At 39.3% G+C, this 27,627-nt stretch overlaps 1 protein-coding gene and 1 non-coding gene across 4 annotated transcripts in view; one reads left to right on the forward strand and one right to left on the reverse strand.

Annotated features, from left to right (window-relative positions):
• The window catches only part of Grm7 (glutamate metabotropic receptor 7), an 897,233-nt gene that overhangs the window by 235,510 nt on the left and 634,096 nt on the right, over positions 1–27,627 (reverse strand). The window lies entirely within an intron of this gene.
• On the forward strand, positions 22,525–22,631 carry LOC130890062 (U6 spliceosomal RNA). The gene has a single exon (XR_009058683.1). It is a non-coding gene; the product is annotated as a U6 spliceosomal RNA (small nuclear RNA).

The following is a 27,627-nucleotide window of genomic DNA, read 5'->3' on the forward strand; positions in this document are numbered from 1 at the left end:
TATCCAATCCTCAGGCCCATCTCACTCAGTCCTCTCTCCCCCAGCTTACCTCCAACCCCTTCTCTCAAATAAGCTAAGAGTTCAGTTACTGTTGTCTGCATGCACATGGATGTGGGAGCATCTACCAGGGTTCAGACATCATAGCAGGGGCCATATCCCTGAGATGAAATGATCCAAGACCATTCTTGAGAAAAACAATATGTGCTAGGTTACAACCCTATTCAAGTTGTAGGCCTTGCAGGCCTCCATCACAGGGTTGATCCTTCTTGTTTTTTGCTTTCTGAAAACCTGTCAAAAGTAGTAAGCAGCATTGTTTGTAATAGCCAGAACCTGGAAACAACCTAGATGCCCTTCAATGGAAGAATGGATGAAGAAAGTATGGAATATATACATATTAGAGTACTACTCAGCAGTAAAAAACAATGACTTCTTGAATTTTGCATGCAAATGGACGGAAATAGAAAACACTATCCTGAGTGAGGTAAGCCAGACCCAAAAAGAGGAACATGGGATGTACTCACTCAGAATGGGTTTCTAGCCATAAATAAAGAACATTGAGCCTATAATTTGTGATCCTAGAGAAGTTAAATAAGAAGGTGAACCCAAAGAAAAACATATAGTCATCCTCCTGGATATTAACCTTCATCAGGCGATGAAAGGAGACAGACAGAGACCCACATTGGAGCACTGGACTGAAATCCCAAGGCCCAAATGAGGAGCAGAAGGAGAGAGAGCATGAGCAAGGAACTCAGGACTGCAAGGGGTGCACCCACACACTGAGACAATGGGGATGCTCTATTGGGAACTCACCAAGGCCAGCTGGACTGGGTCTAAAAAAAAGCATGGGATAAAACTGGACTTGCTGAACATAGCAGACAATGAGGGCTGCTGAGAAGTCAAGAACAATGGCACACTGGGTTTTGACCCTACTGCATGTACTGGCTTTGTGGGAGTCTAGGCTGTTTGGATGCTCACCTTACTAGACCTGGAAGGAAGTGGGAGGTCCTTGGACTTCCCACAAGGCAGGAAACCCTGACTGCTCTTCGGGCTGCTGAGGGAGGGGGACTTGATTGGGGGAGGGGGAGGGAAATGGGAGGCAGTGGCAGGGAGGAGGCAGAAATCTTAAATAAATAAATAAATAAATAAATAAATAAATAAATAAAGTTGTAGGTTTTCTGTCTTAAGACAGAATGCATCCTGCACACCTTCATGGCATTTTTATATGGAAACGATAGGTGCCTGAACTCCTCCCGCAGTCTGAGCTCCAGTGGTAATAAGGACAGCCCTTCACCTAGGACTTGAACATATAAAATTTGCTGCGTGGAATGTTTGTGCACTCTGAGCTGTGCTTGGCCAATATAGCACGGAGAATGAGGGTCTGCAAGCTCCTATATTGAGATTTGGATGCTTTGGGCTTTTGCATACATTTGTGATGGAGGTGGGTCTTGTATTAATCTGTTGCTTTCATTGGTTAATTAATAAAGAAACTGCCTAGGCCCATTTGATAGGCCAACCCTTAGGTGGGTGGAGTAAACAGAAGAGAATGCTGGGAGAAAGAAGCCGAGTCAGTGAGTCGCCATGATTCTCCCACTCCAGACAGACGCAGGTTAAGATCTTTCCTGGTAAGCCAGCTCGTGGTACTACACAGAATATTAGAAATGGGTTAGATCAATATGTAAGAGCTAGTCAATAAGAGGCTGGAACTAATGGGCTAGGCAGTGTTCAAAAGAATACAGTTTCCGTGTAATTATTTTGGGGCATAAGCCATACGGGTGCCGGGGACGCAGCCCTGCCGCTCCTATTACAACACATTTGGAAGGTTCTATGCTGTTTTTTCTAAGCTACACAATAAAACAAACAAACAAACAAAAACTTCAGTTCCTTAAAATGCCTTTTTTAAAAATAGACCCACTATATTCTTAAGTAACTGGCCAGTCCATCACAGATGAGAGGCTCCTTAACTATGAGCCCAGATAAATATTTACTCCTTGTAAGTTGATTTATCTCAAGTATTTGCTACAGCAAAGGAAAGCTAAGTTAACTAACTTTTCTTTTTTAAATGTGTGTGTGTGTGTGTGTGTCTGTGTAGGTACATACTGTTGCATGTGAAGGCCAGAGGATAAGCTTGACTGTTGACTGTTGCTTTTCAGGTACTATCAACCTCTATTATTGTTATGATGATAATTATTATTACCAAAATCATCAATCATATTAAGTTTTATAACAGAATATAATAATATACATCATATATGAATTATATAATATGTTATAATACAATATAATTACAATATAATCTTTATATTATATCATTATATAATAATTAGTTATATTGATCAATAAATAATAGTGGTAATATTATTATATTATTATTAATAAGAATTGCTTGCTTAAAACTCCTAAGTAAACCAGTGTGTCTTTCTAGTAAGTCCCAGGAATCATCAGTGTCCCCAGAACTAGGATCACACATGCATGCCACTGCATCTGCTTTAAAATATCAAAACAATAACAGCAAAAGATTAACATGGGTTCTGAGGAATCAGCTCAGGTCTTCTTTACTGACTAAGCCCTCTTCTACATACAGCTAACACAGTTCTCTACTAGGTTCGCTTATAAGACAGTGTCAAAATCCTGGTGTGTAAAGTGATCCCAAGGTCTAAGTGGGACCTCCTAGATAGTCTTCAATGTCAATGGCTCATGTGACTGTGGTCACAGGGCCAGCATGACCCATATGAGCTTCTGGACTTACCTTCATGAGTAGCAAATGATCTTCTCCAAGCTAGAAATGGAAATGTCATAGCTGAAGTTATACTGCCTTTCATATCTAGCCTCATCAGTGATATATATCGCTTCTACATTCTATTATCTCTAAGACCAGCTTCCATATCCTGGGAGAACAGACTACTCAAGAGTTCCAGTGACAGGTATCAGAAGGCCTGCATCACAGGGATTATCTTGTTGCCTGGCTACTACAGGTCATCAGAGACTTGTCTAAAGATAGGAATCACTGCTGATTTTGCTATCTGACAAAATAAATACAAATCGTGTCCCAGAAAGCCCATAGACTAGACCATGGTGGAAAGAAGCCTTATTGCCAACAACAGTAAAAAATTCTGCTTTCCTCTCCATAGTTTGCTGATCATATAGCCCTGGTTTAGAAACCCAGACTCAGAGACCCAAAGAGGAGGGGACTTTGGTGCTGGGGAGATGGCTCAGTAGATAAAGTACTTGTTGTACAAGCATCATGACCTAAGTTCGATCCTCGGCAACCAAACAAAAGCTAGGAATAGTAGCATGTTCTTGTGGTCTCGGCACTGGGAAGACAAAGGCAGGTGGATTCCTGAGGCTTGCTCTCCACTTAGTATAGTTTATTGTTAAGCCTCAAGAACCAATAAGAGATTTGATCCCAGAAACAACAAAAGTGGAAAGATAAAAATGGAGGGAGGAAGAAGGCAGGAAACCAGTGTAGATGGCTTCTGAAAAATGACTGTTAATGTTGCCCTGTGTCCTCCACATGTATGTGTGCATGTGCATCTGCACATACAGGTGTGCATACAACCACATGGATATGTATATATATACACACATGCACATATGCACACACACACAGGGCTGGGGGAGGCTGACATTGAGAAACAATTCTTAGTTTTTGATTCCTGAACACAAGCTCTGAGACACAGCAATCTTCTGATACAAGCACTAGGCTACAGACCAGGCTTGGTAAACTGTGCCCTCCTTTCTTATACATAATCTCCTTAAAGCTCAGCAGTGAACTATTAGTTCCTTATCCCAGACAACTCTATCAATAGCACTCCTTTTTATCCCCAGGAATTTTAAAGGTACTTCCATCCTGTGCTAAGACAGACTCCCTGATGTGGCTAGATCTGATCCTGGAAGTGAGATGACAATTTATCGGAGGACTAGACACGAATATCTGATGGTAACACTTGACCATATCAGGAGGCTTAGCCAATAGAACATGGGGTAGATGTAAAACATTGGACTCTGATGTTTGACCAACTTTACGCAGTACCTTTATTGAGGAAAAACATTCTCAATAGATATTTTCTATGCTCTTAGATGGTAAGGAGGTATTTATTGTTGGTCTCCTTGGGAACAGGGAGGGAAGGATCCAAATTTTGAGAACTCCAATACAACTCTGAAGACAAAGAAACTGAAGAAGACAAAGGGTAGCTCCGTGTTCAAGATTTCATGCTCAAGTGGACCAGGTCTGCCCCTGGACTTACTGAGGCCAGAAAAATGGAACCATTGGCCATTTTTGTGGCCTTGAGCTTTCTGTGGTTGTCTCCTTAGTCCCACAGTCAGCAGAGGCTATCATAGGCAGTTCCAGAATTCCCTTCTGACTCTCTTAGATTCACTCCTACAGCAACACTTGGGTTCTAGACCATCAGGAGTTTGTTACAACTTTCCACTTCACCACCATTTCACCACACTGAACTCTCACTCATCAGATAGACACCTCTTCCCCATTGTCTCAACTCTCTTTAAGAGTTCTTTAAGTCAGTTATGGCTGTCTGCTCTCTTAAGGCAGGGCTGATTTGTGGGACTGCTATTAAGGAGTTTTGACCAAGTACTCTTGTAAATCTGAGGAAAGATTTATTTACTTAAAAAATAAACATGAAAGAAAAAAATATCATCTGATCCTTTATGACACAAACATTTCTGGATATAATGCCTGTATTTTCATAGGTAGCCGATAGTAGCAAAAGCAATGTTTAGGGACAAGAGCAATCCAAGGGCAGAGGAGAAGGTTCCATATGCATATAATGGTACTGAGAAGTTCATTCCATGCTATCGCTCAAATCATAATATTCATTGTCTTCACTTCCTAAGATAAAACACCTTCTCATCACTCAAGTCAGCAGTAAGCACTGTGGCTTGCAGCCAGGGTGTTCTAATGAAGTTACCACCTGCACTGCTATGGTTGTTTCTACTCGCTACATTGCCAAAAATAAAACTATCAGCTCAGTAAGGACAGGGTTGTGGCTTATATTTTGTGTTCTCTGTGGAACTGTGTGCCATTCATTGCTCAGTGTAGGTCCTTAATAAGTGGGACTATTGAGAAAATTAAAATATAACCTAGTTTTAGAACTCCCAAAGGTGAAATGAATCACTTGAATTTGTTTACTGCTTATATGTTGCCTTATGAATGTCCTTCTTGTGTGTCATCTTTCACCTCTGAAATGGGAGGAGCTAAAGCACATTGGTTAAAAAAATTCTAAGCTGTAGCATTGTCAGGAAGACAGAGTATGTAAAAACACCTGATGCTAAGACTGATGGCCTGAGTTCAAATATGGATCCTACAAAATCCTAATAGGTTTGAATTCTATGTGCCTCAGTTTTCTCATCTGTACTTTTAGACATATATCTTAAAAAAATCTGTGAGATTTAAATGTAGCACTTTATCACATCTGAATAAAAAGTGAAATGAAATTTATGCCCTGATAATGCTGAAGCATGCTTGGGCAGCCTGTATATGATGGTTCTGTTGAACTTGTCCATATTGGGTTTCATGGTCTAAGCTGTTGAGGCACCAGATCTCATTCCAGATGGTTGTGAGCAACCATGTAGTTGCTGGGACTTGAACTCAGGACTTTGGGAAGAGCAGACAGTGCTTATCCATTGAGCCATCTATCCAGTTTATCACATTTAATAGTCCATAAATCATTGTAGAACTTTTTGGGGTGGATATGCAAAAAACATACAACATAACACCTAGTACATAGTAGGAACACAGTAAATCACTGCAGGTATAAGTCTTGGCTGAGAGGGGAGACAACACAGCTCTTGTTACTCCGTGGAAGTAGGGGGAGCTGGCAGATGAGCATATACCATGTCAGGCTCTCTTTCCTGTGGGAATTAACTATTGATTTCATTTTCACTTCATTAGGTTGGATATTGATTTCAAGAAGGCAGAGTGGAAGATGACAGTCGATCACTAAGCAAACACTCAGAAAATCAGGAAAGTTTGCTCTTCCTTCAGGATTGGGGTTATTTCAGACCACCAGACCTCCTCTTATGAGACTTGCTGGACGACAGAGACATGGTGAGATGTGGTTGAACACTGTAGATGGAGAGTCAGGAATATTTTGGGCCAATTTTGAATAAGAAGCAAAGGATTTTAAAGACTCTATTATTACATGGACAGTTGGGTGGAAATGAAGTTACTGGATACCAAGGGGAATATGCAAACAAGCTATGAAGTAAGGAAAATTGGCAATAAGTATGCAATGTGATTTTTACCATGTTTGAGATTGAATTAACTCTTGTCTAAGGAACTAATCATGTGCATAGTTTGTGACCTACCATCCCTGAGATGAACTGTCAATCACAGCATCCCTCTACTCCATCAGGTGGCAGACCCTCAAGCCTGTACCAAACTTGCTATAGTAACAGTCCCTGGTCACAGTAAGTGGACACAGAGTAGCCATGTGACTTGCAATAAGACAGTGACCTTTGGAGCTATGCAAGGGAATGCTTGGTCCTCTTTTTCATCAGATTATCAGTACATCAGTATAAAAACAACACAGAAGACCATGATAAAACATTAAATGGAAGAGAGCCGCAGAAAATGGAGCCAAAATGCTATCTCAAACATCTTTTCAGCAAATGTCAAACTAAAATGTTATTGAGTTTAGTAACTAGGTTTCACACTGGAGATTTATTTGTTATTCTAATAATTATTTTGTGATTACCAGTAGACACATACTGAAATAAGTCTCCTAAAATGTCTGTGAGATACATGGACTAACAAGAATGAAAGACGAAATTTTAGTGCAAAAGAATTTCTCAAGCAATCTCCTAGAAGTTCAGTTTTACAGAACCTAGTCTCAGACATTCAGATTTCCTTCATGTGCATATCTTGATACGTATGGATGTATGTACTTGTTCATGCATATTTACCTGGGGATATGAAGTTTGTGAGCACATCTAGAGGCCAGAGGATGATGACAGGTGAGTCTTCAATTTACTCTCTTCATTATATATTGAGTCAAGTTCTCTTACTTGAACCTAGAGCTCACTGATTCACCCAGTCTAGCTAGTCAGCTTGTTCCTGGAATTTCTTGCTTCTACCTCCCACAAGACGGGATTACAGACTGAAAGTCATTCCATCTCAGCATTTAAGTGAGTTCTAGGGATCTGAACTATGGTCTTCATGCTCCTGTGGCAAGGGTTTTTGTTCATTATCAATACTACAGAACTCCAACCACACTGAGCATGACTCACAGACATCCTTTGAGAGTCACTTAAGCAGAAACTGGAAGCATCATGTATTTTATTTAGGACCCTCTCTGAGCTTGACTCCTCCCCCCCAAAGTCTGTGTGACCTCTGAGAATGAAGATGAGGGGCTCTTGGAGAGACAGACTAGGACTTTAGAATTATTTTTCTCAAAGTTCTATTTTCTGAAATTCTTTATCTCTGCTCAAAACTACATTTCCCCTAAGGACTTCAATCCAAACGTCTCCCATTACTCATCTAACAATGTGACAACAATTGTGCCAACCTCACATGCAGGATCTTAAGATATAATAAAACAGTCCCTCATTGAGATCTCAGGGTGGCCTTTCCTTCTATAGTGCTGTGGAGACATGCTTTTTATAATTCCTTCATATTTGCTCCTCCCTCTCATCCTGCTTTAATGATGCACACTATAAAGTGGCAATTGAAGTCCTTAGAGGACTAAACTAATTGTGTAAAACTTGCTTTGGAGTTATGAGGAACATGGAAAGAAAACATGAAAGAGGAGAGGGAAATGAAAAGAAATGAAACATAGGGCATGGGTGTAATAATTAGTACAGAAAGCCATAACAAATGTTTATATATTGATTAACTTTAACATTAAGTTTTTACTCTTCCTAGTTGTGAAGACTGAGAAATCAAAGATTAAGGTGCTGGCTATTTGATTCTGATGAGCTCCTTCTTTCTTGTTTGTAGATAGATGCCTAGACTACTTTCTTACTCTATCTTCTTATGTGGCATATAGGAAAGAGAGAAGATGGACTGTCTTAGTGACTGTTATATTGCTGTACACAGACACTATGAGCAAGATAACTTATAAAAGAAAGCATCTAATTTGGGCATTCCTTACAGATTCAGAAGTTTGAGTCCATGACCATCGTGTCTAAAAGTGTAGCAGCAGGCAGGCAGGCAGGCAGGCATAACACTAGACAAGTAGCTGAGTACTTAGTTCTGATCTGCAAGAGTCCAGCAGAGAGAGAGAGAGAGAGAGAGAGAGAGAGAGAGAGAGAGAGAGAGAGAGAGAGAGAGAGAGAGAGAGAGAGGTAACTGAGAATGGCATGGGCTTTTGAAATCTCAAAGTCCATCCTCAGTGACACCCCTCTTCCGACAAGACCATACACCTTAATCTTTCCTAAACAGTTCTACCAACTGGTAACCAAGAATTCAAATATGAGTCTATGGGAGGTATTCTCATTCAAACAACCACACAGAGGAACAACTAGAAGGAAGGAAGTCATGAAACAGACTAGTGCCTTTTGTAAGGGCACAAATTCCATCACAATGACCCCAATGCTATTATCTACTCCTACCGACTTTCCTTACCCAAGTGCTAAGCATCAAAAGTCATTACATCTAGGTTCAGGTTTCCCATGCACATTTAAAGAAGGCACATATATCTATGAGTTTTTTAAAGGATTTTCCTACTTACCTATAAACTCTCAGTAGAACTTTGGAGTCTTTGTCAATAAAATCAGATAAATAGAAGGTTTCTTAAGTCTTGGGAAGAGGTCCTAAGTGGAATGAGATTTTCAGTCTAGCAAGAAATGGTATAGCATCATACATGAGTCTGAACATTGGCTACACATGAGTATAGAAAGAGGTACAGGAAAAAGGCAGTAAAATGACCTCTGGACATGGGGAAGAAGGCAAGATATCGTCCATCTAGGAGGCTAGATGGACTCAGATGATCAAAGAAATACACATAAGAGTACAAGTGAGAGATACCCGAGGTTCCTGAAGGAACTGGAAAATAGAGCAGAAGAATAAAGACATGTGCTTACTGTTGTAGGATATTGTTTTAAGATGCATTACATTTGTTTAAGCTTTGAAACATTTGTTGCAATAATGCAAAGATGTGTTGCATTCTTTTATGTTGCATTTGTTTAACTCTGTTAGGCTTTGATTCTTTGCCGATCTAAAACACTTGATTGGTCTAAAAAGGAGGTGAATGTCCAATAGCAAGGCAGGAGAAAGGATAGGAGGGGCTGGCAGGCAGACAGAATAAGTAGAAGGAGAATAGGAGAGATCAAGGAGAGAGAAAAAGAAGGGGCCAGTTGCCCAGCACATGGCCAGCCATGGAGTAAGAGTGAAAGTAAGACTACAAAAGCAAGAAAAGGAAAAACAAAAACAAAAAACCAGAGAAAAAAGTCATTAGCCTGAAGCTTTTTAGTCACAAGCCAGATGCAGAGGAAGCAACATGAGAATGCCTTACTGAGAATAGGTATCAAATACAGACAAACAAATTATCAAGGTGTCACTGAGATGGGACAAGTGCACCACTTCAACTCCTGCAGTAATCTGAAAAGTTGCTTTCATTTAGGGACCACCTTTCATGAAAATCTGGCATTCTGTGGTTTCCATGAAGAAGAGACTTCCAGGGTGGGTCAATATGATGTGGGGATTGACACTTAGGAAAAGACTTTATTTATTTATTTATTTATTTATTTATTTATTTATTGAAAGATTTCCGCCTCCCATTTCCCTCCCCCTCCTCCCCATCCCCCCACCCCTCTCACCCTTTCCCCACCCCTCTCCCCCTCCCTCCACTCCTCTCCCCCTTCCCCCACTTCTCTCCTCCTTCCCCCACTTCATTCCTCCTCCCTCTGGAAGAGCAGTCCGGATTCCCTGCCCTGTGGGAAGTCCAAGGTCCTCCCACTTCTATCTAGGTCCAGGAAGGTGAGCATCCAAACAGGCTAGGCTCCCACAAAGCTAGTTCATGCAGGAGGATCAAAATCCAGTGCTATTGTCCTTGGCTTCTCATCAGCCCTCATTGTCTGCCATGTTCAGAGAGTCCCGTTTTATCCCATGTTTATTTTTAACATTACATTAAGCACTGTGGGTAGAGAAAGAGAGGAGTTCAGGTAGATACTGGGGTCAACTCCACCATAGACACAGGCTTCTCTGTTCTCCGTGATTTCTTTACAATGTGTATATATAGGATTTTGAAGGAGCTCAAGTTGTAATCCTTAAGGTGACTGAGGACCTCCCTATCCTTCTTTTAATAGTGCTACAAAATGGAGCTTACAAAGAGACTGATTTTCTTCTGAGAACAAAGTTGCAAGGTGGGTTGCAGGTAAGTATTGATTACGTTTCAGAGGGAGAGGGGAATATTAGAAACTCATGGTCCACCATTCCGTCCCTCAGTGAGCACAGTCTACTCACTGTCTTTTAAAGTCTTCTTTTGAAAATGTGTTTTGTCTTAATGGATAATTAAGTTTTTCCCACCCTTGGGGGAATCTTAAACATCCTACTTTCTCAGTAGAAAAGTGATCAGATCTCAGAGACAGAGCTTTCTCCCTCCCCCACACTATCTTCCATGGCATCACAATTCCCTATTTTCTTCTCTGCCTAACAGCTATGTCTTAGCTACTCTCCTTTCCCACACTCTTTTCCCAATGTGAAGAATGTTCCTTTCCTATCAGAGTTGATATCTATATTATCTCTTCTTTGGTTTGGGTTTGGGGTAATGTTTGTTTCAGTGAACATACTATGAGAAGGAGGGTGTCACCTGGTCTTCCAAGGCTGCCTGTTAGGACTAGCGGTTCCACCTGTCTCTCTTGATTTGATCATCCTTACCTTTAGTAAATCACAAGAACACAGATGGGCTCACTGAGGTGCAGTTGATTTCCCGAGTACCAGAATTTACTACAATCACGTAAACAAACCTGACTTCACATGGTTTCCCTGTTCAACCTTTGCAGCTCACTATCTGGCACCATGATGATGAGTCATCTCTACCAAGTCCTTCCTTCCTTCCTGATGAACACAAACTTTTCTTTTGTTGAACCCTGAGTCTCAGAGCAGTTTTGTCTTCTGATAAAAACAACCAATACCAGGGGTGGGGTGACAGGTGGTGGTACCTGACATTCCTCACACACCAAACAGTACATTCATTCCTGGATCAAGGAAGTGACTCTCCATTGGTCATGTTGATATATCCATGACATTTTTTTATATTATTAATTATATTTCATTATTTAAATTTTTGTGTATATGGTGTGTGTATGTGTGTGCATGTGCATGCATTCCTGTGTGAATGTATGTCCATTTATGCCATGGTGCAAGCATATGGTGGTCAGAGGATAAACTCAAGTTTCGTTATCTTTCCACATTGATTGACCCAGAGTGTAGCAGGCCTTTAAGCTTCCGTAGACCCTCTGTCAATTTGTCCCATCTGCTTCTAAGAACACTAATATTGAAGCCTATGCTACATTATCACCTTTTATCTTGATTCTGGGAATTCGAACTCAGATCTCTATGTTTGCTTTATCCACTGAGTCATCTCACTAACTTCTACCTATAGCCATTTTCATTTCCATTTTTCCCCCAGCAAATTGCAAATCAGTGGATCTGTTATCTGCATTGATCCTGAAAGATAAGGAAGTACTAAGTGACAGCCAGTGTTCTAGACAAAGCCTGTGTTGCAGATGCCATAGATAATCCGAAGGACACGGTGGAAAACAGAAGTTTTCAAGCTCTGCTTAGAAGTGTCCTGGTTGAGCTAAGAAATCATTACATTCATTTTTAGCTCTTCAATTGTGTTTATCTGTCTCAGTCCTTCCACCATTTGCAGCTCAGTGTTCTTGAATGAAAAAGTGGGTTAAGCATTCCCCCTTAATACGGTTCTTGTGAGAATTTAATTAAATGGGTTAATGGGTGGAAAAGTGTTCAAAATTATTATGTGAGAGTTATGAATGAGGCCTTTTAAGACATTTTCCCATAAAGGACTCATGTTAAAAATAGTCATTTAAACCTTTACATTAATCAGATGACTAATTATTTTATGAAGGAAAATCAAGGACTTATTTTATCAACCTATATTTAGAAGTATGATATGAACTAATTTCCTGATAACCAATTTCCAAATTTCTCTTTAGGCAGCTGTGATTTAAATTCACCTGGCTTCTCAGAGTCTGATTGGCTTTTAGCCAAAACATAAGCTGCAGGAAATGGGTTGGGCTGGCAGTCGTAGCTGTATAATTTTGACGACTTAAAAAGCCAACCAGTGGAGAAGTTATTTCTCTCAGCATTTTAATATTCATGAGTAAATGGTTGATTGACAGAGTGTTATGAAGTCATGAAGAAGGACCTTTGATTTTTTCCCTAGGAGAGAAAAAAGGACTCCTAATTATCCTCCATTCAAAGTCTGTCACCCTGGATGAAGTGAGGTGATGAAAGCATTTTAGCCATGCCACACAGAAGATGAGAAAGTTGCTTCTCTGATACATTCCTACCCTTGGCGCCAGGTCTTATGTAGCCTAGTCTGGCCTCAAACTCACTGTCTAACTGAGGACTACCTTGAACTTCTGATCCTCTTGGCTCTGCCTTTTAAGTGCTGGTGTTACAGGCTCACCCCACCGTGAGAGGGGCTCCGAATTCAACCAGCACTTTGCTCATGCTAGACAAGCACTCGACTAAGTGAACTGCACCTCTTGATTCTTGAATACTTTCTGATGTACTTTGTTTGGGGGCCCTCAGAAGGGTTTCATTTCCAGTTGCCTCTAAAGTCAGTCTTTGTAGAACTTTTCATAGCCTGGCTAGAATTGCCAGGGTTTTCTATGTCCCACCAAGGCCATTCTATTTAGTGAAGTACCACAGGCTTCTTTTAGAAGAACAAATCACACTCCAGCCTGTCTTGAGACTCGATGTAAAAGACCATGAACAACTATAAGAATTTTGCCCAAAACTTCTGACAAGTTGGTACTTTGTTCTTGAGGCCACCACTTCAGGTAAAACCTGGCTTAGTCAAAACATTATAAAGATAGTTTCTGGAAAACTCCAATAAGCAGCTCATACAAGCTTTAAAACATGAACTTGTTTGGAAAGCAATAGCTGTTGTTACGGTAAGTTCAACTATTTATTTATGCAAATAACATTTATATTTTATTCATATTGCCCTCAGTTTATTAACTACAGATCAGGTATAAAGCAAAGACCAGCCAACTCCTATATATGTAAAGTAAACCGAGTAAGTTTCAAAATGACATAACCCTTCAGCTTCAGTTTCATTGATAAGAAAAGTATGGAACCCTTGTGATTTATATATCCATGGTTAGCTGAGTTTCCCCTGAGCCATACCTCCTGCCCAGAATACCAAGAAAGAAAGTGTGAAAGCCAGCCATAGCCAAACAATCTGGAATAAATATATAACTGGATGAAGTGTGCTGGAGAGAGCCTGGGAGCAGAAATAATGTCACTCTTTGGGGGAGAGGACTGGCAAGATCTTCATAACTGTTCCTGGCATGAATGTGGAATGAAGTTCTTCTATAGGAACAACACTGGTTAACTTCTTGCAGTGATTGTAAGCTTACTCATTGCAAACACTTCAGGTTGTAAATCCTGGTTCTCACTAGAAGCTGACTATGAATGTCTGACCCTTCTCTCACAATTGATCTAAAAATCGAAGGTGTCATTCATAGCAACTTGGGTGAGGGTACTTTTATTAGTCCCATTCCTTGTTAGTCATTGATGAATTCACCATCTAAACTCCCCATCAACTGCCTGAAAGGCATTTCCACCTGGTTGATGCAGTAAGACCTATACAACTATGGTTCAGAACAACTTCATACATAAGAAAATCAGGAAAGCTGGGCAGTGATCATGCATACCTTTAATCCCTGCACTCGGGAGGCAGAAGCAGGTGGATCTCTGTGAGTTCGAGGCCAGCCTGTGCTACAAAAGAATTGTCTGTATTCTGTCAATCATATTTTAAATAAATGCCGATTGGCCAGGCAGGAAGTATAGGTGGGTCAGCCAGAAGGAAGCAGAGGCGGGAAGATGAGAACAGGAGAATGCTAAGAAGGAGGAAGTCCATTCCTCCTAGTCCTGCCCAGATCACGGAAGAAGCAAGATGTAATCTACCCAGCTGAGAAAGGTACCGAGCTACATGGCTAATGTAGATAAGAACAATGGGTTACTATAAGCTACAGGAGCTAATAAGTAGCCTGACCTAATGGGCCAATCAGTTTTATAACTTATAGAGATCTCTGTGTGATTTTCCTTGGGACTTTTTGGCTGTGGGGTACCAGGTGGGACAAAAACCCCAACGATCAGGCCCTTCATGTCCCTTAGTTCCAGGACAGGCTCCAAAGCTACAGAGAAACCCTGTATTGAAAAATTCATAAAAAGAAAAGAAAAAGAAAATCAAATCATGGAATCCTCAGAATGACAGGCTAGCCCGTACCTTGAGATTCTTCTTTGTCAAACTGAGTGATTCTGAAGGGCTAGCCTCTCTAACACTTCCTCCATCTTTGGTTCCTGGTCATAATATGAAAGAGCCTCCCCAAGTCTATATCTCACTATGATGAACTGTGACATCACTGGCCCCAGATAAGATGTCAAGTGACTATGGATTGACTCTGAGTATGAGACAATGAGCCCAAACTATTTTTTTCTCTTTTTCAATCATTTTAAGTATTTTATCACTGCCATAGAAAAACTAGTGTTTGCTTTATTTTCCATTTAATACCTTAAAATTACAGCAAAGAACAGGAATTGGTGCCCAGTGGGATAATTTATGTTCCTAGGGAATAAGTGACGATGTCTGGTGATAGTTTTGATTATAACAATTGAGAGGTGCTACTGATATGTAATGGATAAAATCCAAGAATAATGAAAAGCTGAACATTTTACAATGTCATGATAATTCCTTTGCTCCCCAAACACATCACACCAAGAATTAAATAGCTGGAAATGCTAACTTTCCTACAGTTTAAAGGCCTGGCTCTAGAAAAAAAAATACAATATATTTTACATTTCTCCATCTTCCTTTAATATTGTACTTGTGCTTGATGGCTACTTGATTATCAATATGATAGGATTTAGGATCAATTTTTTTCAAAAGAGATAGCCTGTAATTTTAAGAGGAAAATACTAGAGTCAGACAAAAAGCATCAAAGACCATCTAAAAGTGACTATTTCTGTATGACAGACAATCATGAGTGTCTCTGCAGCTGGCTAATTGATACCCAACCCAGTGTATTTGAACCACAAAATGGGTGATTGCTTGACCACCAAATAGGAGTTTCAGGGCCCACATCTATCCATCACCAACTAAAAAATTCAGGACTGACCATTTTCCTTAGTCTAAACTTCTTAAATCAGAATTTGTGTGAGAATGAACTAGGAGCTGAGTCAGATGCAGACATTGGGACTCTGATTTCTCTGGGATCTGAGGAGTGCCAGGAGTCCTCATAAGAGCCATCTTGAGGCAATGCACACCTAAGGTGAGCCTGTACTTCCTATTTTTTTAGTTTTGCTCCTCCCTGACATGTTTTGCTTGAAGAATTCCATGTTTTGGTACATGATGTGTTTCAACTATTTATTGAAGGAGGCAAGAAGGGAATAATGGAGAGCACCACAAACTGACATCTTTGAGGTGAGCTCCACAGCAGGGTGTCTGCTAGAAGCTTGGCTTCAATGGACTCATTAATACCCGACTTGTTTGCTAACAGCTGTCGATGCCCCCTATCTTACAGCTATGGAAATGAATTAGGTCACTCATTCAGGGCATACAGTCAGTAGTGAAGGGCTTGGCTTGGCTCTTCTAGAATGCAATATTGCCCAGGAGAACATTTTAGGTTAATTGAACATAAACTCAATATCCAAATCTCTACAAATAGGAAGAGTGAAATAACAACAGGAATGTTTTATTTGCAAGAGAAGTCCAAGAGAGGAAAAGAATATGCAGCAAGGAGCCAGGTACAACCAGTGCGGCAGAGCTGCTAGTGATTTTAAAGCCTGCTGGCAACAGCTACTCTGGGAACCCACCCTCCTGTGAAAACAGTAGGATTGGGGTTGACAAGGTGGAAATTGATGATACCAGTTACAGCACAGTCCTAGAGGAAAACACCATTTTAAAACCTTTATAGGCAATCAGTTTTCTGCCTTACAACCTTCTTAGACTGAATTCTCCAAAGCCTTCCTTGCAATACTCCCAGGAATTGAAAGCAATTCCCTACTCCCCAGACTCATTTATTTTTTTCAGGTCCAGCCTGGCAGCCATCTGTAACTGTAAACAATAGTTTCATTTGGGACAATTAAAATTGATTTTCTATTATGCTAAAAACACTCAATTAGCATTCCTGTCCTGACCACATTGATGGGTGTTTTAAAGATGGCACTGAGTATCTGTGAAGAAGAAGGATATCATCAGAGTCCAGACTGACCATGTCACACGTCACATGCCTACCACCCTCGTCTCATTTCGGCCCTCCCCACCAATGTGTGGCTCATGTCAAACTTCTCCTTTTTTAACCAAGAGCTTTTGGGTGCCTTCCCAAATGGCTCCAGATTGGTTAAAAGGTTATTCTAAGTATGGATTTGGGGATTTTCATAAATAACTTTGTCATTTTCTAGACTTAGAAAAAAGATAACTCACAAATTTCCCAAGATTTCTCCCGAACTTGAAAAAAGAAAAGAAAACCAGAAACAAAAAGATAAGTGAGATCCCTACATATCCACTACTCCACCCAAATGACTTTATCCATTTTCTCTTATTTTGCTCTCCTTTTTTCCTCTGTGTATGTGTACTCCCTCCTCTTTTTTCTCTCCCTCCCCTTCCCCTTCCCCTCTCTCTTTCTTTGTGTGTGTGTATATTATGTAAGTATGTGTGCAGGGGTCTCCAGAAGCCAGAAGAAAGCATCAGAACCTCTGACCTCTGGAACTAGAGCTACAGGTATTTTTGAGTAGATTATTGTTAATGCTGAAAAATGAATCTGGTTCTTCTGCAAACATAGCAAGTACTTTTAACCTCTGAGCCATTTCTCTAGTCCACCAAACAACTCCTAAATGATTAGCCTCTCCTCAAAAGACTGAAATTGAAAAACAGCTATTGTATCATCATTGTCTCCATCATCGTCATCGAAATCATCATGGTGCACATGCCACCCCCGAGCACAAACACATTCTTTACTCATTGTGAATAGGGTTTTCAGAAAGCATGTATTGCAGAGAAACATGAACCCTCATCCTGGCAAGTAATGTGCTAATCTCTTATTTGTCTCATATGTTTTAAGTAATCATTAGATTTTACTATTTCTTTCTTACATAAACTATCAACCTGACCTTTCCATAGTCAATGAACAGTCACTTCCCATCCCTCAATCACACTCATATGTATAATTTTAGACAATCTCACTTGGAAGTGAAAGTCAGATTCATCCTCTGGATGTAATGAAAAGGGTCCCTTGTTTTCTATTTAAGTCCTTTAACCTCTTTATGCAGTCACCGTCACATTTTCAAACTCACCCAGGACTCTCCAGTTTAGCTTTCTTAACAGATCACTTCAAAAACCATAACGAACCTTATAACACCTGTTCATGCAATATCTATGGTGCCCTGTCACCATGGCTAGAGATGGCTCAGTCTGGGGATGACTACAGTGGTCTCAATGCTATGGGGAGATGAGAGGTGTCATTGTTGATGAGTGTGAACACTGTCAGGAGTAGTGAAGCCACTCAATCTTAATGACACAAGGCCACCGTGTCAGGTGTGTGCAGACCACTGCTCAGCAAGTCTCTGAACATGACCAGGTGGCAATCATATTTTGTTGATTTTGGAAAAAGGGAGTCCTCCACTCTGATGTTATTTTGGCCTCCCTAATCAGGCCAGGGGACATCTGTTCCCATTGCTAACTTTCTATGTGATGGGGACATTAATCAAGTTTCTTTCTACTTAGAATCTCATAGTCAATGTTCAGGAAAGAAAATGGCCTAAGCCAGGCAACTTGAGATCTCTTTCTGCAGAATATAAAAACTAAACCAGACCTGCATCCTCCTGCTTCCTTCGCGGGGTTAACTCCAGCCCTTCAGTTAATTATCTGAAGAGGACTGGGGAGGGACCACAGGCAGCTGGCACCACAACTCAGTTCCCTCCCCCTCCGCCAAACCTCCAAATTTAGCATTGGAGTTGTTTACATCTGTGGTGAGGGAGTTGACTAGCCATTGCTTGAGCATTCTTCCCAAGGAAGCGCCTTCTTGTGGGTGGCACTGGGAGGACAGTGGTGACCTGCACCACAGAGCCTGAAGATGTTATTTTGAATGGAACATTTGATGTCATTTTTAGGGAACAGAAACCAAATAACAGAGGCCAAGGACCATGCATGTTTCGAGGAGGGAAGGTGAGCACCCTCTGCTGGCAGTATTTGGAGTTGCTTGAGTGAGGATATGTAAGCAGCCTGGAAGGAGTGCTGAGGTCAGCAGGTCTCGGGCATCCTCACCTTGCAAACAATCTTGGGGAAACCAGAAGGTCATTCCCAGCAGTTTTTGTAATGCCTGTCATTGCAGGCTGTTGGATTTGTGTTGTTCTCTCTGGGTGTGATCTATCATGTATCTGATAGTCTTTATGGATAATTGTTTGGGTTGTAAATTCCTATACTCTTTATTAAAATGAGCTTAATTAAATGAAAAAAAAAAAAAAAAAACTAAACCAGGGCTAGTGAGTTGGCTCGGTGTGTAAAGGTGACTACTTGCCAATTCCGATGACTGAGTTCAATCCCAGGGACCATTATAGTGGAGAGAACTGACATCCTCTAGCAGTACTCTGATCTTAACATGCTCATTGTAGCATACACGTGTGCTCACACACACGTACACACACACACACATAAACATACACAGGCACACACATAATGCAGGCTCATACACATAGTGGCACATACACCAACATACAAAGAGGCACATACACACAGTCACACACAAACACACACACACACATGTAGAAATATACAATAAAACAAAGTAAATTAGTGAGTCAAACAGAGATGAGGATCAGTCAGAGACTCTTCCAAAAGGTAACATGCTAAAACAGTAATTCCCTCTTTCCTACATAGATTACCAATATTACTTTCTTTAATGTGACATTTCATTTGCATTTAATAAATAAAGCTTGCCTGAGAGTAAAAGAGTCACACTGATCAGTCTTACAGACTAGGCAGTGGTGACACACCTTTAATCCCAGTAGCCATACTAGTTTGCCATAGAAACAAGGCAGTATTGGTACATGCCTTTAATCCCAGCACTAGAGAGGAATATAAAATGGGAAGAGACAGCTCTCACACACAGGCTCATTCTGAGATTCTTGGAGGCAGGATTGCCTTTTCGGATTGAAGTAGAGGTAAGAGCCAATGGCTGGCTGTTTTGTTTTTCTCACCTTTAGGTTGAACCTCAATTTTTGTTTCTGTGTTTTTATTAATCATGCTACAACTTTCATTTCTAAATCTCGGAGGTCTTGATGCCAGCCTATTTCTGTGAGATAAGTTAAGCATGGTTGAACTTTATATCATACAGTCTCAATGTTATTAGCCCTCTATACTTTGGCAGTACAAACACAGCCATAGAACTCTACAAGCATATACATTCAGGGACAGGGATTTTAAAGTGTGTGTGTTCGTAATTTGTATACATTATGACATATTCTCATCTGTTTTTGTTTTTGTTTTGTTTTTCTTCAGTTCTTTGGACAATCAAAACTCTTCTCAGCATGTTGACTACCCCAAACAAGACAGGTCTGACCAAATGTCTGGGCTTTGTATAGTTCAGTTAACCAATTCTGCCTCACAGAACTGGACTCTGGCGTGAAAGAAAAAAGACTTTAAAGGGCAATGATTTTACTCATATCTAAAGAAAATTTGCCATCAGGTTCACCAACACCACAGAGTTCTTCACTGATCATTCTTGCATCTGATCTGCTTGGATCATAAGGGCCTGTCTTGTGAAAGAGTGACTTAAGTTCAGTCTGAACAACTGAGTCCCCATCTCAAAATGAAGATCAAGTAAAGAGGTTAGGGATGGAGCTCAGTAGCACAGTTCTTGCCTAGTGTGAAGCAAGAACCTGGGTTCAACTCCTAGCACTGCCAAAAGGAAAACAGCTTTGGTTCAAGGCCTTTAAAATTTACCTTTTCCGTTAGCTAAAAGGAAGCACCACAAATGACTCACCTTTTTTGTGTTAGGAGTGAAAAGAATCCCACATGATAAAGTATCTCTTTTAGCCATTATTATTTTTCAAAAAAACACAGAACGAAGCACGAAAAATTGGGGGATTAACATACAAGTCCTCACTGGCAATTTTCTGTCACCTTTTCTGGTGTTCCTTTAGTTTAATCCACGGACACTTCTTCAGAGCTCTTTCTTAATACGACAGAAAATCTTCCCAACTAAGAACATCAGCCTGGCTTCACTTGTCGTGTCCTCGGAAGAAATGGATTTGGACTGCATTCTCCACCAAGCTTTCTCAAGTGCTACTAAAGAAATATTGCTCCTAGGTTGACCTTAAGACTATCATTTTCTGGCTTGCTTAACTTGGATGAACATTCCGATTCCCTGGAGAGTTATGGTCAAAATCCAGGGCTTACCTGAGGATAGATTGGATTTCACTAATCAGAGTGGACACTGACTCTTGAAGTTCTGCTTCACTTAGTCCTGGCACACCTCTATACACAGAGTTACCTAATATGCTCACCTCAAGCAGAAGTGTGGGACTCAGAGCACGAGTCTGGAAACACACAGGGAGCCAAGGAAAAATACTTTGAGCTGAGTTTTATTACATCAGTACTCAAGTCTTCCCAAGAAATGTTATAAATTCTGAATATTCTATTCCATTACTCCCCAATTCTTTTGCAAATATTGTGGCAGGAATCTAAACTATGATCCAGGAGTTTGTTTTGAATGCTTGTCCTCTGATTAAGCAATAGTTAAGAAAACATGACTACAAACATACATACATACATATACACACACGTACATAAACAGACACATATACCCCGACACACATGCACACATGTTTCTTGACTCCAGAATCTCAACTCTTATGTTCACTCCTGGTTACTTTAATATTCACTTCTATTTTTCTCATATGATTATAAAGTGCTTTCTACTTTATAAAAAATATTTTCCACTACATATATATATATATGTAAAATACATGTATTTTATATATTATAAATAATATATAGTTTGAATGGGTATATATGTGGTGCACATGTGTCTTTGGAGAGGTCCAAAAACAACTTTTGTAAGTTCTGTTCTTCCATCATATAGGTCCTGGGGCCTGAATCGGATCATCAGGCTAGGTGGCAGGTGCCATCTCACCAGCCCTGATTTCTATTTCTTAGGCTATCTTATCACCCAAAGCTAGCAAACTTCCTCTGCTTAATAGGGTCACTGCAATGACAGCCTTCACCAGGTCCATTAATGGAATCTACTCAAATTGAAAATGTCGAAGACTTGACTGGAGTTTTTAACACACAGCTTTTCAAAGCATTGCTTTTGTTTCAATCTTATACATGAGAAAAGCTACCAGGGTTTAGGTATTAGAGGAAAGAAAACGAATATTAAGGAAATAAAGGCTGTTGGGAAATAGTACATTTCTTCCCATAGATTATGAAATAGTAAGAATTCAACTATGTTTGAAATATAATTGAACACTATAGGTGACATTATGAATTTTTGCAAAGAGAATGAATGCTAAAAATATTTGAAACATGACTATACCTGCAATGCAAACACTCTAGTCACCATCTATGTTTTCTCAGCAACTCACTGGGAATTAATTACCTCAGATCTTCTAGCTAGGTCTAAAGTCATTGCAACTCAGCCAGTTCTTAAATGGGGCTGTGCAATAGGGTTGGATTTAGCCTCAGCCTTTATCTGCTGCTAAGTTAATTGGCTTCAATTAGCTCACACACCTTATCAGAGCCACGAGAGTCTCTTTAATCTGGCCAATCTTTGGTCCAGAGCAAGTGATTTTCTAGAAGCAGTTTCCCTGAGAAACAAAGAATGTTGAGGGATTTCTTCTTCGGGAGATAAGTTGTTTCCTTCTGCTTATTCCTCTCTATATGAAAATAATTTTGTAAATATCCAAAGAGAGATGTTTAACATTTACTTGTCTCAGGAGCAGCATCTTGACTAGACACTGGCTGCTAGGAGCCCATTACTGAGGTGTTTGCTGTCAAGGTCTTTGGACTGTTTCCTGCCTTGCTCTCAACTGGGTTTTGTTTTAGCTTATAAAAAGATAATTCCACTCATTTTCTCTCTGCTGAAGTTAACCAGACTCATGTTTGTTGTTTATAGTACTTTGTACCTGACAAAGATTTTATTCAAACTAAAGCGTTAAGATGTCCACCATCCTGTGGAAGGGTATAGTTCACCAATCTGGTCATAAGAGCTCACATCTTGCAAGAGATAACCATAGAGGGTCAAAGTATGGGGCTGAAGAGAGGCACAGCGATTAAGAATATGGAATATTATTTTAAGATGTATTAGTTTTGAATGCTTACTTCAGCAGCACATATGCTAAAATTGGAATGATACAGTAAATATTAGCATGTCCCCTGCATAAAGATGACACACAAATTTGTGAAGCATTTCATATTTTAAAAGAAACACTTCTAAAACTTAAATCACACATTAAACACACACACTAATAGTAGGAGACTTCAACACTCCACTCTCATCACTGAACAGGTCTGTCAGACAAAAATTAACAAAGAAATAAGAAAAACAACAGATGTTGTGACTCAAACAGACTTAACAGACATATATAGAACATTCCATTCAAACATAAAAGAATATACCTTCTTCTCAGCACATCATGGAACCTTTTCAAAAACTGACCACATACTAGGTAACGAATATAAAACCATTGGAATAACCCCATATGTCTTATCAGATCACCATGGCTTAAAATTAGAACTTGGCAGCAATACTAATTCCAGAAAGCCCACAAACAGAGAAATCAAACAATGTTCACCTGAATCATTAATGAGTCAAGGAAGAAATTAAAGACTTCCTAAAATTCAATGAAAATGAACACACAACATACCCAAATTTATTGAACACAGTGAAAGCAGTGTTAAAAGGAAAGTTCATAGCACTAAATGCCTACATAGAGAAGCTGGAAAAATCTCACACTAGTGAATTAACAGAACATGTATAAACTTTAGAACAAAAAGAAGCAAACTCATCCAGAAGAACTAGATGGCAGGAAATAATCAAATCGAGAGTTGAAATCAACAAAATAGAAACAAAGAAAGCACAAAGAATCAATGAGACAAAGAGTTGGTTCTTTTTGAAAAGTCATCAAAATAATCAAGCCTTTATCCAAAAGCAGGACGAGATAATCCAAATTAACAAACTCAGAAATGAAAATGGAAACATAACAACAGACACAGGAAGAAATCCAGAGAATGATTAAATCATATTTAGAAAACCTGTGCTCCACAATATTGGAAAACATAAAGGAAATGGACAACTTTTGGGATAAATGTCACTTACCAAAATTAAATCAAGACCAGATAAGGAAATTAAATAGGCCTATAACTGCTAAAGAAATAGAAACAGTCATCAAAAGTCTGCCAACCAAAAAAATCCCTGGACCAGATGATTTCAGTTCAGAATTTGACAATATTTTCAAAGAAGAACTAATAACAATACTCCTCAAATTGTTCCACATAATAAAAACAGAAGAAAACTTGCCAAACACTTTTTATGAGGCTACAATTACTGTGATACCCAAACAACATAAAGACATCACTAAGAAAGAGAATTACAGACCAATCTCACTCATGAACATTGATGCAAAAATACTCATTAAAAACTGGTAAATAGAATCTGAAAACACATTAGAAAAATCATCCACCATGATCAAGTTGGCTTCACCCCAGAGATGAAGGGACGGTCCAACATATGAAAATCTGTCAATGTAATCCACAATATAACCAAATTGACAAATAAATACCACATGATCATCTCACTAGATAATGGAAAAGCTTTTGACAAAATACAACATCCATTCATGATAAAGGTCTTGGAGAGAGCAGAGATACAAGAAAAATATCCAAATGCAATAAGGTATTATACAGCAAGCCAATGGCCAATGTTAAACTAAATGGAGAGAAACTCCCAGCTATCCTACTGAAATCAGTAACAAGACAGGGTTTTCCACTCTCTCCATATCTATTCAATATAGTTCTTGAGGTCCTAGGTAAAGCAATAAGACAACAAAAGGAGATCAAAGGGATATAAATTGGAAAAGAAGAAGTCAAACTCTCACTATTTGCTGATGAATGAGAGTTTACATAAGCAACTCCAAAATTTCTACCAATGAACTTCTACAACTAATAAACACTTTCAGTAATGTAACAGGATATGAGATTAACTAAAAAAAAAAAAAAACAAAAAAAAAACTCAGCAATCCTCCTTTACACAGATGATAAATGGGCTGAGAAAGAAATCAGAGAAACATCACTCTTCACAATAGCCACAAATAACATAAAATATCTTGGTGTAACTCTAACCAAACAAGTGGAAGACCTGTATGACAAAAAATTTAAATCTTTGAAGAAAGAAATTGAAGAAGACACCAGAAAATAGAAAATATCTCTAATTCTCTTGGGCAGGTAGAATTAACATAGCAAAAATGGCAATCTTACCAAAAGCAATCTACAGATTCAATGCAATGTCCAGCAAAATCCCAGCAAAATTCTTCAAATAACTTGAAAGAAGAGTACTCAACGTCATATGGAAAAAACCAAGGATAGCCCAAACAATCTTGTACAATAAAGGAACTTCTAGCAACATCACAATCCCTGACTTCAAACTCTACTACAGATCTATAGTACTGAAAACAGCCTAGTAATGGCATAAAAAGAGACAGGAGGACCAATGGAACTGAATTGAAGACCCAAATATTATCCAGACACTTTCAAACACCTGATTTTTACAAAGAAGCAAAAAAAATCAAATGGCCTTTAATCCCATCACTTGGGAGGCAGAGGCAGGCGGATCTCTGTGAGTTCGAGACTAGCCTGGTCTACAGAGCTAGTTCCAGGACAGGCTCCAAAGCCACAGAGAAACCCTGTCTCGAAAAACCAAAAAAAAAAAAAAAAAAAAAAAAAAAAAAAAAAAAAAAAATCAAATGGAAAAAAGAAAGCATATTTAACAAATGGTGCTGGCATAACTGGATATTGATTTGTAGAAGAATGAAAATAGATCCATGTCTATCACCATGCACAAAACTCAAGTCCAAATGGATCAAAGATCTTAACATAAAGCCAACCACACTGAACCTCATAGAAGAGAAAATGGGAAATACACTTGAATACTTTGGAACAGGAGACCACTTCCTAAATATAACCCCAGTAGCACAGACACTGAGAGAAACAGTTAATAAATGGGATCTCCTGAAACTGTAAAGCAAAGGACGTGGTCAACAAGACAAAATGACAGCCTACAGAATGGGAAAAGATCTTCACCAGCCCCACATCAGACAGAGGGCTGATCTCTAAAATATACAAAGAATTAAAAAAAAAAAAATTGGTCATCAAAGAGCAAATAATCCATTTAAAAAATGGAGTTCAGACCTAAACAGAGTACTCTCAACAGAGGATTCTAAAATGGCTTAAAGACACTTAAGGAAATGCTCAACATCCTTAGTCATCAGAGAAATGCAAATTGAAACAACTCTGAGATTCCATCTTACACCTGTAAGAATGACCAAGATCAAAAACACTAATGACAATTATGTTGGAGAGGATGTGAGGTAAAGGGAACACTCCTGCATTGCTGGTGGGAGTGCAAATTGGTACAGCTCCTTTGGATATCAGTATGGCGATTTCTCAGAAAATTTGAAAGCCACCTTACTCAAGACCCAGCAATACCACTTTTGGGTATATACCCGAAGAATGTCCTATCATACCACAAGAACATGTGGTCAACTATGTTCACAGCAGCACTATTTGCCATAGCCAGAACCTGGAAACAACCTAAATGCCCCTCAACTGAAAAATGGGTAAGGAAAATGTGGTACATTTACACAATGAAGTACTACACAGTAGAAAAAAATAATGATATCTTGAAATTTGTAAGCAAATGATGGATCTAGAAAACATCATATTGAGTGAAGTAACCCAGACTCAGAAAGACAAATACAATATGTACTCACTCATAAGTGGCTTTTAGACATAAAGCAAAGAAAATAAGCCTATTATTCACAATCCCAGAGAACCTAGAAAACAATGAGGACCCTATGAGTGACATACACATGTATCTAATCTACATTGGAAATTAAAAAAGGCAAGATCTTTTGAGTAAAATGGGAGCATGGGGACCATGGAAGTAGGTTGAAGGGGTTGGGGAGAGGAAGGGACAGAAGCAGAGAGAAATCTATGGCTCAATAAAATAAATTAAAAAAAAAGATGTGTTACATTTGCTTATGGTGTGGAATATTTTTTTCACGATTCAAAGGTGTGCTGTATTCCTTCATGGTGCATTTGTTTAATTCCATAAAGCTGTGTTGCTTTGCATGTTTAAAATACCTTATTGGTCTAAAAAAGAGTTGAGAAGCCAATAGCTAGACAGAAGAAAAATACTGGGGATGGCAGGCAGAGAGAACAAATAGGAGGCATTATCATGGTAGAAAAGATTGAGAAGCAAGATAAGGAGAAGGACATTAGAGTCCAGCCACCCTGCTACCCATCAAGCCATGGAGTAAGAAATAAAGAAAGCTATACAGAAATAGATTAAGATAAAAGCCCAGAAGAAAAAGAAAGATGGGATAATTTAAACTAAGAAAAACTGAGTAGAAACATACCAAGCTAAGGTTGGGTGTTTATGAGCAAGAATAAGACTTCATGTGTATTCATCTGGGAGATGGGTGGTGCAACCCCCAATGAGCCAAATATTTAAAAACAAATCAAAAACCCAAAACACAACAACCATAGTTAGGAGCACTTATTTCTCTTGCAGAAGATTGGGGTTTGGATTCCAGAACCAGCATGGAGGCTTACAACCACCCATGACTTCAATTCTCAGAAACTAGGTGAGATCTTCTGGCCTCCACAGCCACCAAGTATGTATGTGATATACTTAAATAAACATAGCCAAAGTACTCATAGTTGTAAAAATAAAATAAATCTTATTTTTAAAGACAATTGGAAGATGGTAGGTATTGGAAAACTGGTGGCTCTTTTTGGATATTGTGATCTAGATTTGACAGAGGGAAGTAACTATAATTCCATAGTTTAGGTTTAAATGAAGGAAAGGAGAGATCTGTTTTAAGAGATAAGGCAAGATATTCTACACAGAAAGCTTTTAGTTAATTTCAGCAATTAGAAGGCTGCTAAGCAGGTGGGAGGCCTTGTGGTTAGTCCTCAGTACTGAAACTCCTTATTTCTATCTATCCATTCATTTATCCATCTGTGCACTCACCCATTTATCGAACAAATTTTCTATTCTGGAGGGAAGAACAAATAGCAAAGGGATGTGAAAGAATTTGTTAGTTTTCAGGAAAGAAATTTACTTCTTAATTGGGCCTGATCTCTTTTTATTGCCTTCTCAGCCACCTATCAGTATAAAGTCTCCATAATCCAACCC

Source organism: Chionomys nivalis, chromosome 1, assembly GCF_950005125.1.
Source record: "Chionomys nivalis chromosome 1, mChiNiv1.1, whole genome shotgun sequence".
NCBI lineage: Eukaryota > Metazoa > Chordata > Mammalia > Rodentia > Cricetidae > Chionomys > Chionomys nivalis.